Below are 14,687 nucleotides of genomic sequence, written 5' to 3' on the forward strand. Positions count from 1 at the left end.
CGACTGTAGCTTTACGTGTTTTATTTCTACAAACTTAGATAAATAATAAAAAGAAAAACTTTAGGAGTTTAATTTGGAATTGGGTCTCATTGAATTGATGAGAAATATACATAGTGCAAATCATAGAACGGTATATTGGAAATAAGGTGTTTGACATTGATGGATTACCCTAAAAGCTGAGTGAGTCATCCAACCCTGAAGCGTCTCTTTCCCTCCCCGACCACAAGTCAGCTAATCTGAACACAGTTTTTTGCAATCAATTCATATTTAAAATTACAATTAAAATTGTATAAACAATGACAATTATATATAACCTAAGTTAATTATAGAACACGTATGTAACTTGAAAAATAATATTGAAAGCTCGGTTCAAAGCTTGATAAAAGCTTGCAAACGCCTCTGCCATCTATCAGTGAAGTGTTAAACCTTCAGCAATATGGTAGAAAACTTGAATTTGGTTTGTCCAAAACAAATTTCTGTATTTATATAATTTCTGTATAATGTAGGTGGACATTTTATGTACAGATTATTTGCACACTTTAAAATTTTGTTGTTATAAAATAACACAAATCAGTTTTGTGGTACTGGTAACTATTATTTTGTGCAGTCATCAGTACAAAGTAGTTTCCTACATTTTTGATAATTTTACTGGATAATTTTCTTTTCAACAAAAATTAACTTTAGTGTAGACTTCTACACCGGCCTACACTGTTTAAAATACCATCTACAGATGTCTCTTCAAACGAAAAAAATAAGTAAACGTATACGCTCTATTAGTGTGACGTCAGCAAGGTACGTGACTGTACCTTTGAAGCTAAACAAATAAAAGTTTATTTCTTGAATCCTGGACGTGTAGGGAGATTGTTTCTAAGGAAATAGTTGCTATGAAAAATGTGTGTCGTTTCGTAATGGTTTTAACAATTGTAGTCAACATTTCTGTAATTTAATCTGTTCTAACCTCACTTTCTGTGTACGTCAAAAATATGTGTACAGCATTGCCAGAATGTTGCAAACGACAGGAGTGGATAGGTCGTACCAAAACAAAACAAAATAAAAAATATTAACATTCACATAATGTGTATTTGGCTGAGAATATAAATTATTATTTGTTTACAAGTAAATATAAATATCTAGTAAAAAAAATCTAGTATCTATTTGGTACTCTAGTATCACAACTGGCAACACTGTATGTTTAGCTTCAGTACAGTCGCGTCTGTGACGTCACCTCTAATAGCCCTAATGTTTTTGACGTACACAGAAAGTGAGGTTAGAACAGATTAAATTACAGAAATGTTGACTACAATTGTTAAAATCATTACGAAACGACACATATTTTTCATAGCAACTATTTCCTTAGAAACAATCTCCCTACACGTCCAGGATTCAAGAAATAAACTTTTATTTGTTTAGCTTCAAAGGTACAGTCAGGTACCTTGCTGACGTCACACTAATAGCGCGTATTGATCGTTGCCAAATTCTAATAAAAATTAGAAAGTTTGTAAAACTACCTACATAGTTATGAAAACTAGACAAAATTGTGCTCTACTCAAGATTTATATTTATTTATTTATTTATTTACTTGAATTATTAAACCGGTCAAATTTTAAATTAACTGGTTTATAATCCATAATTATTTTCTGATGGCCTCAGTAATCATATTTATTTTAAATATAGTACATATACTTACACTAATATTAATAATAATCACCTTTTTTTGATTTAAAATTAAACTAATCTTAATTCAGTTTTCACTCACTTTGCAATATTGTCAAACGCCTATGCACACACTATACATACAGTATATGTATACATAATTAAGTGTAATTTTTTTACCAAAGCTTCTTAAAGTCAAAACATATCAATACACCTTGGTAACAAAGTGCTGTCTGAAAAACAATAAAGTGTTGCTGGAAGAGAAAAGTTTTCTATTTTGAAATCATTACTGAAAGTTATATTACAGTCAATTATAGACAATATACAATAACGCTTAAAATAAAACACCATAGCAATAAAAAAATTGATTTAGTTATTAAGTAGAAGTACCTGTCTAGAAATATATCATATAAAATTATTATTTTATATTATGTAAATATTATATTATACAGGGTGCGCCAGAACTCGCGCCCCAGAGAAAAATTTCAAGTAAGATAAGATACCAGGAACATGAAAAAAATATTTAAAAAATCCTATCTGTTAAAAACTTTTGACATTTATTTTTTGAAATTTGACATTTTTTTATGTTTATTTAATGGTACTGATGATTTTGTATATGTTTTTTTTTATAATTATTTGGTAAAGGTACAAAAATTTTGACAATAAAAGCCACAAATAGCATTGAACAGAGTTACAATTTAGGATACAGATTCCTTATTTCCTCTTCTAATAGCCAGTAGTAAAAAAACTTGGAAAATTATTTTTCCAAAAGAAATAAATAGAGTAAGAGTGAAAAATTGGCAAAAATGCCACAAAAATTTAACAAAATCTGTGCTTTATATAAACATTTGTTGATCGTACATCTTTTTATAACAAAAATGTTGCAAGTGAAAAAAAAACATAATTGGTAAAATTTGTTAGTCACTTAGAACTTGTTGGTTTATTTTAGTAGTTAATCGACCTTTCATCTCGATATTATTTGTATTTTAAAAAACAAAGTAAGTATTAATCATATTGAATAACTGTCTACATAAAAATAATACTTCTCAACACATAAAATTATCTCAGAATGTCATTAAATAACATCGACAGAAGCTCAAACGGATATGTCGTACTGTTTATTAAAAGTGAAATACATAGTCATTAATATGTATTAGAGCACCGTTTTCAATCTATGAAATTATTTGTTAGTTTATATTCACTATTCAATATAGAAGACTGGAACCAAATAAAAGTCGTTAATGCAAACACAGCAACAAAATAAGACGTATCCGGTGAGACAGATGTCAAATATGGAAATAGAACGGCAGCGACATTTCCATTTTACTGATTGTGCTCATTGAGCATTCGACAAGCCAGTGACTGAGTGGCTGCTTTTCTATTTCGAGAAATATGAAAGATTCTTGCCTGAAATATCGACCTAAAATACAACCCAATTTCTACAAAATTTATCTATTTTCTCCAATATTTTACGCATAGAGTGTTTTTTTAGAACGATTTTTTTTTATATAAAATTAGTTCGTGAGTGCATCTGGAATGCTTTTGAGCTCTTAATCCTGAAAGTTGTATGTTAGACCGTCCGTTGTGTACGCTGTCACATTCTAAGCAGAAAGGTTTTAGCAAACGGTGGCCCCAGCCCGATCCATCATGGCTTGTCAGGGCCGGCTACTCTCGCCACCCCAGCCGCCCCAAAGCTCCTCCAGCCTGTCGTTCAATGCTCACCCCCCATACCAACTTTCTACAATGCCAATTATTCCTAATATTTCATAATGCGACGAAAAAGTTTCACACATTTAAAAAGTTCAGAAAAACAATTTTTTTTTTAGCTTTCAACTAATATTAAGTTATTTATAATCATGATTTTCTTATATAAGTTCAACAAAACTACGTGTTTCTATTAGTTCCTAAGTAGTAAATTTAAGTAAATTTAAATAATAAAAAAAAACTTATTTTAGACTTCATATACCTTCCTAATTATAATAGTTATTTATTGTAAGACCCGTATACAATACAACATTTTATCCACAAGCAGACAATATAAACTAAAACAAAATTTTATTTGACGTTTTAAAGTGATGTTTATCAAATTAATTTTTATTCGGAAGTAAAGAAAACTAATCACGAAACGGTTGCTATTTATTTTTTATAAGACCCATGCGTTTTATTGATATTAGAGACGTCTCATAGTAGTTGTATGTGTTATGACCTAATAATATACTGGCTGTGGGTAAAACAAATTAAAAAAATTGTTATATTTTTAAAATCTTGATATAACAAGCGATAATTAATTTTATAAGTAAAAATAATTTTTATTTAGTTAGAACAATGCTTGAATTTGTCAGAAGAACTCTAGCTCTAACTCTAGTTTTCTTGAATTCGTGATTTTTTAGTAAATAAAAAATGAATCAATTTTAATGCGCAATATTGGTTGCATCCACATTTTGCAAGAGTCGATATTTTATGTAAATGACGCTGTATTTAAAAAAAATATTCTTAAAGAAAGATTACAAAATGCGCTAAATGGTATGAGCTTAATGCTCATAACTGTTTTGCTGACAGATATTTTTAATGACAAATCACAATTAGCATGAAAATACTTGCAGTTATAAAAGACATTTCACACGTAGGGGTTCGGAAAAAATAAAATAGCAATGTTATTCGGTTGATATTTCGTATAAAATAGCCTTTAGATACCTAATAACTTGACTTTGAAATTATCACTAATGTACAGTCCGAACATTGAGAGTTGAGCGGTGTAAAAAATGTAAAGAATTTAAAATGCGTGCCCTTATTTCAATAAAACGCTGCGATAACTATAGTCCACCTCTTACGTAAATTATCCACCGCAACGTTACAGTAGGTGTCACTCAGTAACTCAGATCGTTAATACGCATTATCTTTAAATGAAAATTCCACAAAGATAAATTTAACTTGTTGATAGAAGAAGACGGAGTAAAAAACGAATGTGTTTTCTTGTTTTGTATTACCTAATCTAAATTTTAATCACATTTGACGAGTGACATTTTATCAAAATTATTGTGTCGTTTCGTTCAGTTGTATTTAGTTTTTTAGTTTTTGAGTTTTTGGCGAGCAAATCAGCTACAGCAAAAAACAAATTATTTTCAGTTTTAAAAAATCAAGTAGATATGTCTTGGAAATTTTCAAAAAAGTAAATTATTTATAATGTGTTGCAAATACGACAAAACTTTTATAAGAAAAGTTGTTTAGAATCAATATCTAGGCTCCTATACCAAATTTCAGAATCATCAGCAAACAAAAATTTTTCATTTTAATCCAAGAAGCTTTTTTTTGGGTATTGGAATAGCCACATTGTCATTTTTGTGTCAAATAAGATATATTTTATTGAAGAATTAAAACGGCTTTTTTTACAACACTCAAAATGTGTCACTAGAAGTTACAATAGTAATGTTAGCTTATTTAAAAACAAATAAATGTTATTAGTGGCCAAAAAGTTGATAATTAACAAATTATTTTGCATTTTTATCATTACTTAGTGCTTGAAAAACTCTTGAAAAATTCTTTTAGTTGAAGATGCAACAATTTTTCATGATCAACTGCAAACAAATATCATAGATAATTTTTTACTAAAAATGTATTATAATATTCGGTTACAAATATATATTTTTTAGATAAGAAAAAAACAAGCTTTTTAAAAATGTCATACATCTCTAAGATTCCCATTTAAAAAAATAAAGTTTATCTCATAACGGCTAAACAAATAACTGAAAAAAATTGTTAACCACAATATTAAATTCTATACCTACGTAAAAAAAGTGATTGTGTAATATCTTAATAATATATTAACAAAGATATAAATTCTTTTGGATTTCGCTAAAATGTCAAATTTTGTCTATAAGTCAATATTATTTGAGCCCCAAAACGTATCACTCGTTTTTGGCTTCTTAATTTCGGAGATTCCCTATTTGGACATCCAAAATGCAGCACCCTGTACATGTTTAAAAGCTCTGGCGCTCATATTTTTTACATTAATTAATTATTTAAATTATTAGTAATGATAATAGTTATTAATAAAAAAAATATTTTTTAATTTTTATTATAAAACTTACTTTCTCTTTAAACTTACCTTTCCTTGTACACTATTATTAACTTGGTACCATTACGTTACACTTTTGTAGCTATTGCATGTTTTAAAGTTTGCGCTCTTATACGCCCGCAATCTTTTTGTGCCTGTTTAAGTTGGTATTTTGCCCTTTCGCTTATTTTGCTTTGTACACTTATTTGTTCTTATGCTCTTTCTCTTTCTTGCTATGCTTTGAGTTCTTTTTTGCTCTTATGCTTTCTCTCAATTTTTCCTTATTAGGTATAATATAAAGTATATCATCTTTTATTACTAATTTGAATTGGTTGTTAAATTTCAATTAATAAAAAATTGCTGACTTGAGCGAAGTTCGAACCCCAGACCTACCTTACCTTATGCCGCTACACCACCACGCCGCCAACAGTTTTAATGTTTTAATTCAATGTATTCTTACAGACTTATACAAAAATTTTCAAAAATTTATTCCTTGCATTTTTACAACGTTTTTGTACTTTTCTAAGTCTCTTCAATCTCCAAGAGTACAAACAGATTAATTTTAAAGTTTTAATTTTTTTTTCGATTTTTGTGGAAACTTTAGACGATTTTCGTTTTATTGGTAATAACTTCGTCTTTTTTGTTTAGTACCATTGGAAAACAAATTTAATTTTTTATCATATAAATATAAAAGCAAAAAAAAATAGAAAATTGTCCCAGTTATGCAGAAAATTGCTGATGAAGTCAAAAATATCCGAAATATTAATTCAATTATTTTGCTTCTTTAAAATTTTTGTACCTAGTAAAACTTTAAAAAGTATTTAGAAAACGCTAAGTAGACATTTTCAGTATCTCTTAAATTTATCTGTTATTACAATTTTTTCTGAAAATGTTTTGTCTAAAAATGCTAACGTATAGATGAGCATTTAAAATTTGTCATGTTGCCTAATCAATTAGCAGTGATTCCATCACAGTGCTGTTTGGTGTTGACTAAACGTTATTAATTCAGGCATTATATTATGACTGATTAACCTATCGAGCAGCTAAAAGTGGCGTTGTAGCGGTTTACACTCGGGTTTACACCCCTTTAAACGTATCCATCACCCGAGAGTGTGTTTCTTCGTCGTGCAAATAGTGTTTGAGTGCGGCTTCCGGTCTTAATCTGCATGGAGTGTTGCAATGTCCAGATCACGCTGGGCCTCTTTTGCTCCCGATGGCGTCTCTGTTTGCACGGGGGTTCCCACCAATCCATCACTCGGCCCGTCACTACCCATTAGCACGCTCGCATACTCGCCAAGATCTATTCCATACCGACACACGACGAGTTCTACATCCAGACGAACTATATTGAAACGGGCTTTGTTCAAAGACAAAAACCCACAGATTCTTTGCAAAATGCAAACCTGAGAAAGCATAAAGCCAAGAAATTGCCAAAGAATTTATTTAACACTTTAAATTCAGCTAATGCGGAATTGCTTTATTCGGTTGCAATTTCAACATTCTGGGTTTGTAAAAACCCCGATTCGACATAAAAGAGGTGTCAAGCTGTCTTTACCCTTCTGTTTTACTTAGACAACATAAGTTCCCGGTCACGTCCGAGTTGTCGGTTGTCTTTAGATTTGATTAATAGCGCTGTTAATAACACTCGCTTTTCAAATTATTTGATGCGGGAGAGATAACCGAACCACATATCTCTATCAAGGGAATTATCGAAATTATCATCTAATTTAGTCACTACAATAAGAAGAAACCGGAGTGTTAAAATGCCGAATGGTTTAAAGTATGTGGAGAATTTTAAAAGTTCCTTCTTTTGTAATCAAAGGTTAATCAAAAAATGTCCAACCTGTGTTGGATTTATGTGCTTTGTAAAAGCCATAATAAAATATTACAATGTTAAAAATGCATTTTTGATTCATGGAGAATAATACCACGCTAATTTAATGTCGTGTGCGTTAAAGTTATTTCAATGCAATCTAGAACCGTATCCTCATTGCATATCTCAGTGCACGGTTAAGAAAAATAATTCGAGAGGAACAAAAGTATTGACACGCTTCACGCTACCATCAAACGGCAGAAAATCAATCTTTGCTCTGCTAGATATGCGAACACATTCATTTCAAAATTTCAAACTTGACTTTACATTAAATCTAAACAAATCAAAGAATCAAATGAGAAATTACGTATCAAACCGTTTAATGTTATATACGAGCAATTTGAAGAATTGCCTATTAAGAAATCCGCCGTGCAGTGTGTTACTACACACTCAATTAAAAATCAGAAAAATAAACTCACCTTTCATAGAATTCGATTAACGAAGATGAAAACAATTGCCTTATAATTTCAAGCAAATTTCGTATTTGAAAACGGAAAAATTCGATTTCAGATAATTTTCGCATAAAATCTTTTTGACAAAATCTATTTTGATCACTCGATAAAAGTAATCGTGAATTGTACCAATAATTAAATGCTCATCAATCACTTTTTTCAATACTCTTTCGATACATTTATTCAAATTGAGATTTAATCGCGATATATGCAACCCAGAATACTTGACACATCCATGCAGCGTTTAAATTATGTATTATCAAATAAATATTATTGTTAATTAAAAAACACTGAGCAATATTTATTTTGTACTTACAACATATTTCTAAAAAAAAAATTAACAAATAAAAATAAAATATAATTTTTGAATAACAAAAAAACACCCTTTACAAAATAATCAGTTTCTCACCTCAAAAATAATAATAAAAGCACAGCGTTACGGACAAATACCTGCTTATAAAAACAGCTATCACGACTGGTCTTAACACTCTCAACTCTCAATTTTTATTCTTTTACCCAAAAATTTCTCTACTCGGAATATCACCTTTGATATAGTAGGTAAACGCAAAGATACGAGTAAGTAGGTCAACTTACAGATAAAAAATGAAAATTTTAATAACTTGTATTAAATAGTTATTAATAATATACTGCGCCACAATTAAAGCGGTTCACAATGTAACAAAATTTAATTTATTTTTGTTCACTAGTATTATGTTCTTATACAAGATAAATTCTGTTTAGGTATATTTTTTTACTAATTTTATACATTTTACCTAAAATTTTTGGTAATTTCATGCGCCAAAAATGTTATAAAAGAGAACATTTTAAAAATTTCGAAATCAAATTATGTACGTTTCAGTAACGCGCCCTTAAAGTGCGATTTTGTGGCACAATTCTTTTAATACATCTTTGTGCATCTACAAATACGACTCTATATTACGGACGAAAAGAGAAAAACAAACTACGAAGTGAAGCGCACATGAATTATGAAGTCTTTATTGTCTCAAAAAAAAATGTGAAAATACTACACTAAAATATGAACAAAAACAAATTATTCGTTCGCATAAAATGTTATATCTTTAAAAAACATTAAGTGGGTATAATTGATAATTGGTTATTACAGGATTATTTGTGCTTTTTTGTCAGCGATAACCCAATCTGAAAAACATTCTTCCGATATGGCAATTTGAAAAGATGGACTCAGGAGATGCCAATTCCTCTAAGTGAATAGCGAGAATGAAACGGGGTGACACATGACAGCAAACTGCTGTTGCTAGTTTCATTTAGAGAGTTGTTCCTTGTCAAAGAGGTGAATCTCTAGAGAATCAAACTGCCTTCCAAACAACCAGTTGCTCCCAACTTTTCCCTGTATTAAATCCGAAATTGTTCGACTTTTCTATACGCTGTATTTACCTAAAATTCTTATCAAAATCCAAAAATGACAAGTTAAGCTTATGTTAAACATTACGTTACAAAATCATAAATTTCCAACCGATAAATGTAACGATTTATTTCCGAGGTGGAATTTCATGCAAATTGTTTTTGACGAAATGACACTTTTAATATCGCTTTATTATTAATATGAAAATTAAAACGAGCTATATAGAGACACAGGTGTGACAGTGATGTATTGGAAAAATTCTAAATTATTTAAAATTGCCAATATGCACAAAAAATCGTCAGACCGGTTTATTTTATTAATGATGAGAGCTTCTATTTCCTGACCCCTTTCTTAATTGAACAACCCAGAGATAAGGTGGAGAAATGGTTCTTATATTTTGTCCGCAATTAGAAGGTCCGTGACGTCAAAAAGATAAGGTGACACTGACGGGATATTAATAACTCCTATGTATCAGATCGAAGAAGTGTTGACTTGGAGACCTATCTGGATCATGTCTCTGTATTAACTCATTGCTTATTAATGAATTGAGAATTAACATATTGTCCGTTACTTGACTGACGAAGTTCTGCCTCTTTCACCTGGTGTTTGACACGAGGACAAATACGACAACAATTTTGTAAATATTGGATTATATCCATTCAAGATACTTAAACAAATACTCCGCTGGACACCAAAAGAATTTTGTAAACAAGAAGACGAGGTGTCACTTTTCAAAAGATACCACAGGTAAAGCGCATTATTAGACTGACATTGACTCTTTACTAATGTTACCTCCTCATTTTGTGTCAGTATAAGTACGTAAAACACTCTCGTTCGATTTTCTTCCGCTGAATTAATTTCAGGTAAAAAATAAAAAACTCAGAGATGGGTTCCAGTATCGGAGAGTTGTAGTGACTCTGACAGGGGTGTCATGTCTAAAATTCCGACGCTCGTCTGGGATTTTAGATTTACAGATCGTGCTGTGCCTGCCACAGTGAAATATTTTTTGTGTTATTGCAGGTGTTTAAAAATTATGAAAAATAGTTTTACTTTACTTTGTTTCAATTTATTTATGAGTAAAATTTACAAAGTGTTGGTGCAAATAATCATGAAGTACCCATCGTATTATATTTCCTTAATTAAAAACTGTCGAGATATTTTCAAGATTATTTAAATTTACATAAAATTCCCGAGCGTAACACTTTAGCATTCATGATTTTAATAGGGAAAGGACTAATTGTATACAATAATGTAAGATATACATATACGTAGCTAGAAATAATTGTGTAGGTATATTTCCACGGCAAATCATCAACCATAGAACGAATATCGATTTAAAAAAAATAGTTCAGTATTATCTAAAAAAGATAACATAACACAACTAAATGTTAAATACATAATAAAAAACAGCATTTTACACATTTTTTAAAAATCTTTAAACAAAATTTATGTTTATTTTTGTAGGTAAATCATGTCGGTACAAATACAGTTAGTTATAATTTACTAAAAACATTGTTATTTGTTTAATAATTACGCGATTAAGTTTAAGATTACGTTATAAGCCCGGTAAGTCAATTCAGATTTATTGAAATGAGTAGGTACTGTATAGCAAAAAGCTTACTGAATGTATAATGTAATGTATTTTATTTCATACTGTTAAAAGAAAATTTCTGAAAACTGTTTGGTCTACATGCACTTACCGACTCTAATACCGTAATAGCTCACTTATTCTAGACTGAGAGTATAGCCAGAACGCTTTACCAGACAATACAAACTAAAATCTTTTAAAAATCTTTTTTTGTAGATATACGCACCCGAAAACAGCTGTTTTAGGAACTCATTTGAGTCCCTAAAATGAGTTTTTTCCGGACTCAATAAAATAGTACCCAAAACGGTTATTTTAGGTACTCAGTCCCTAAAAACAGTTTTTGAGGACTAAAAAATAAAATTGGTTACTATGGTAACAAAAATTTTTTAATTAGTAAGAGGCGTCAATTCGTGATTTGGGAGCTTTAACAAAAAAATCTTGTATGCACCACGTACGCAAAAGGTTTTAGGTGACTCCTCTCATTAAAGACTCCTCCGTCGCCTCGTCATTAATAAAGATTCGTCCTTGCGTACTTGGTACATAAATAGCTATTACCTATTTTATTTTATTTAATAATAATCTTTATCAGAAACTTTATAGCTATAATCTTAATCCTTGATATTTAATAACACAGGGCGACCAAAAAAAGTTATGTCGTGACTTGACAAATTATATATCACTTTGTTCGTCTCAGTGAGACAACTCAAATGCATTAAAATAAGTTTCAAAAAGTCCACACAGCACTTTGCACTAAATATTTTTTTTCTAATTTAAATAAATTTAAAATACTTTAAAAAATCATTACCCAATAACTAGTAGGCCGATTTCTTTTAAATAAAGACCATTCTAAAGGGATTGACTTGCCCTTTAGAATGATCTGCAATTTGAAATTGAACATTGGCGAACTTTTCTTCAAAGAGTGTTCCAAGAAGTTCGAAGTAAATTTAAATAATCTAAGAAAAACCCGATACGAGTAATTTTTTTTTCATCATCATTATCGTGTAGAGCATCTTTTTATTAGTTGAAGTCCAAATTTTTAAAAGAATATACGGAGTAGTATTCAAGATATGATTTTTTGAAGTTAAGGTTTACTAATCAAGCATTGCGCCATATACGAGTATGAAAAATGCATGTTAATCTTACTTAAAATTGCATTTTTATAAAAGTATTAGTTTTAAGACTCTTCTTTTGCTTAAAAATGGTCAATTGCACCTTCTTTGTTCTAATTAGAATAAACAAAAAATGATTCTTTACTTAAAACAAACAAAGAGTACCTGCGTACTAATTAAAGTAAATAAAGAGTTTTTTGTTCTAAAAATGACCACAAAGCAAAGAGGATCTAGAAGTTTAAGGCACTAGCCTTAAATATAAGGCAAATCTTTTTCAAATCAAATACTGTCGATTCAGATTTCGATTAGTTCACTTTGTTCTAGCTTTCTGAACTTTTTTTTTGAAAATGTTTTCAGCAAATGCTTTCTCATCACTTTCGAGTGATGTTAAATGCAATAACTGAGACGAACAAAATGATATATAATTTGTCAAGTTGTCACGACATGACTTTTTTTTGTCGCCCTGTGTAATTAGTTTTAAATAATTACTTTATTTATTAAATTGCTAAATAATATGTATTCATTAAATATTTGTTAAACTTAACACAAATAAGCATTTATTTTGTTAACAATTACAAAATATATATCAGGTGAATTAAAAATCTATGGCATAATTTTAAACACAAATACCCCTCTACAAATGAGAATAGATAGCACAGTGTTTATAACCCACCTCAAAAAATAAAAAAAAATTCCAAAAATCGGTATAAAAATTATTTTTTAGAAATATTTGTGATGCTAACGTTTATTCGATTATTATGAAACTTTGCATGTTTAAGAGACAAAAATACACTCATTGATATGATAGTGTAAATGAAAGTCTTGTAAAAGCTATACATGTCCTTTGGCAATGAAGCTCTTCCAGTTTTTGGGTCATTACTTTTTTAACCTTTTTTAACAAAAATATGACTTATAGAGTACCCAAGTCTATGAGAAATTGTCATAGAGGAGAAACAGGCTTGTGTTTTCGTAATGATCTTATAGACATGGTTTTAGCCTTGTTTTTAACAAAAATATGACTTAAGGTAAGTCTAGAAGAGATGGCCATAGACGAGAAATAACCCAGGCTTGTATTTTCGTAATGATTTTATATAGACAAGGTTGAAATTATTATGGCGTAAAGCGGTAGGGCCTAGGTATGTGACAGATTACTGTATACACCATGTGTAAAAAAATAAGAAGCTACTTAATCATTTTGATTTGAACACTTTCTGAATTTTAGACACTTCATTTTCAACAGGTAGAATTTATCACTAATACTATTTAATTCGTATTTATTGCCATCAGCATACGTTATGATGCATAACTCTTGGTCGAGATTAAATGTATTGGAATTCAAATATAATAAGTATGGAAAAGAAAAGATGGCCCATTTATACATATTTCTAGAAGATACATAGCCATAATTTGATGATGTGTGATCTTTGGGCTCATAAATTTTGTTGGTAGTAGTAAATAATCAACCAATAAACTTGATCGCGCTCGTGATGTTGATGCATTTGCAGTAGGTATATTTATACTGACTGGTTTAGGGTAGTTTTGAAAAAACTATCAAATGCGTACCTGAGATAAAAAATCAAACTAGAATTCCGCTATATTCCTGATTTTCAATGTCTTGGTAAGAAAATGAAAAATCTGTAGGTACCTATAAGCAGTTTTTTGCAAATTTTGTATCCACAGAAATATGCCCCGGTTAAACAGACTTCATTTAAACCTTTGTCCATAAAAATTATTTAGATTGGATTGTTAAATAAATAATAATTTCCTATAGGAAATAGAGCCTCAATTTATACAGGTAATTAGGTAAGCAAAAACATTGAAGTGATTTAAAAAAAATACATTTTTTAAACAGCACTTCTTTTTTCTTTATTTATTTATTAAGTTATTTTAATAAATTATTATAAAAATTAATCTGTAAAAAACTAAGGAAAAAATTGTAATAACCTTTGATACCTACCTGACCTATAAATAATTAATGAAATAAGATTACAACTTGACTTCATCTGAATAGTTTTAAACATTTAATATAAACACTCTTCCTTTAGTTGATTTTAACACTGTTCCTAACATATAGGCTCTGATAATTTCAATTTTATGGAAAATGCATTAGGGACTCACTTTAATATACTTAACCGTAAATTTTTTATTCCCTCTCAACTTAACAGCGGGAAAGACCCCAAAGTCCCATCTTGCCACCACTCAGTAAATTATTAAATTATTACATTTCGAAAATCAAACTTTTCTTAAATCATTCAAAAATTTCTTCTCCAGCATCTCAATATGAATAAGTCGATAAGGATCTCGGCCCCAGCCCATTAGAAACGCCACATGCGAACAATACAAGGCGAGCTGTCATGTCACACACAGTAGCTGACACTTGTACCATTCACTGGGATTGAAATGTTCCCTTATAAAACGGCACAATGATGGCTGGATCCAGACCAATCCCTCATCCAGCATCAAATGATCTTTGTGTGGCTGTTCCCTCATTGGTCGATCGTTCAAAGCGCGCAGAAGCAAGCTCCTCCCTCTGACACATATCCCGTCTGCCGTGCAACAGCATAAACAATCGAGTGC

This window comes from Tribolium madens, unplaced genomic scaffold, assembly GCF_015345945.1.
Source record: "Tribolium madens isolate multiple individuals breed KSU strain unplaced genomic scaffold, Tmad_KSU_1.1 Scaffold_3;HRSCAF=73;Tcas5.2_LG2, whole genome shotgun sequence".
NCBI lineage: Eukaryota > Metazoa > Arthropoda > Insecta > Coleoptera > Tenebrionidae > Tribolium > Tribolium madens.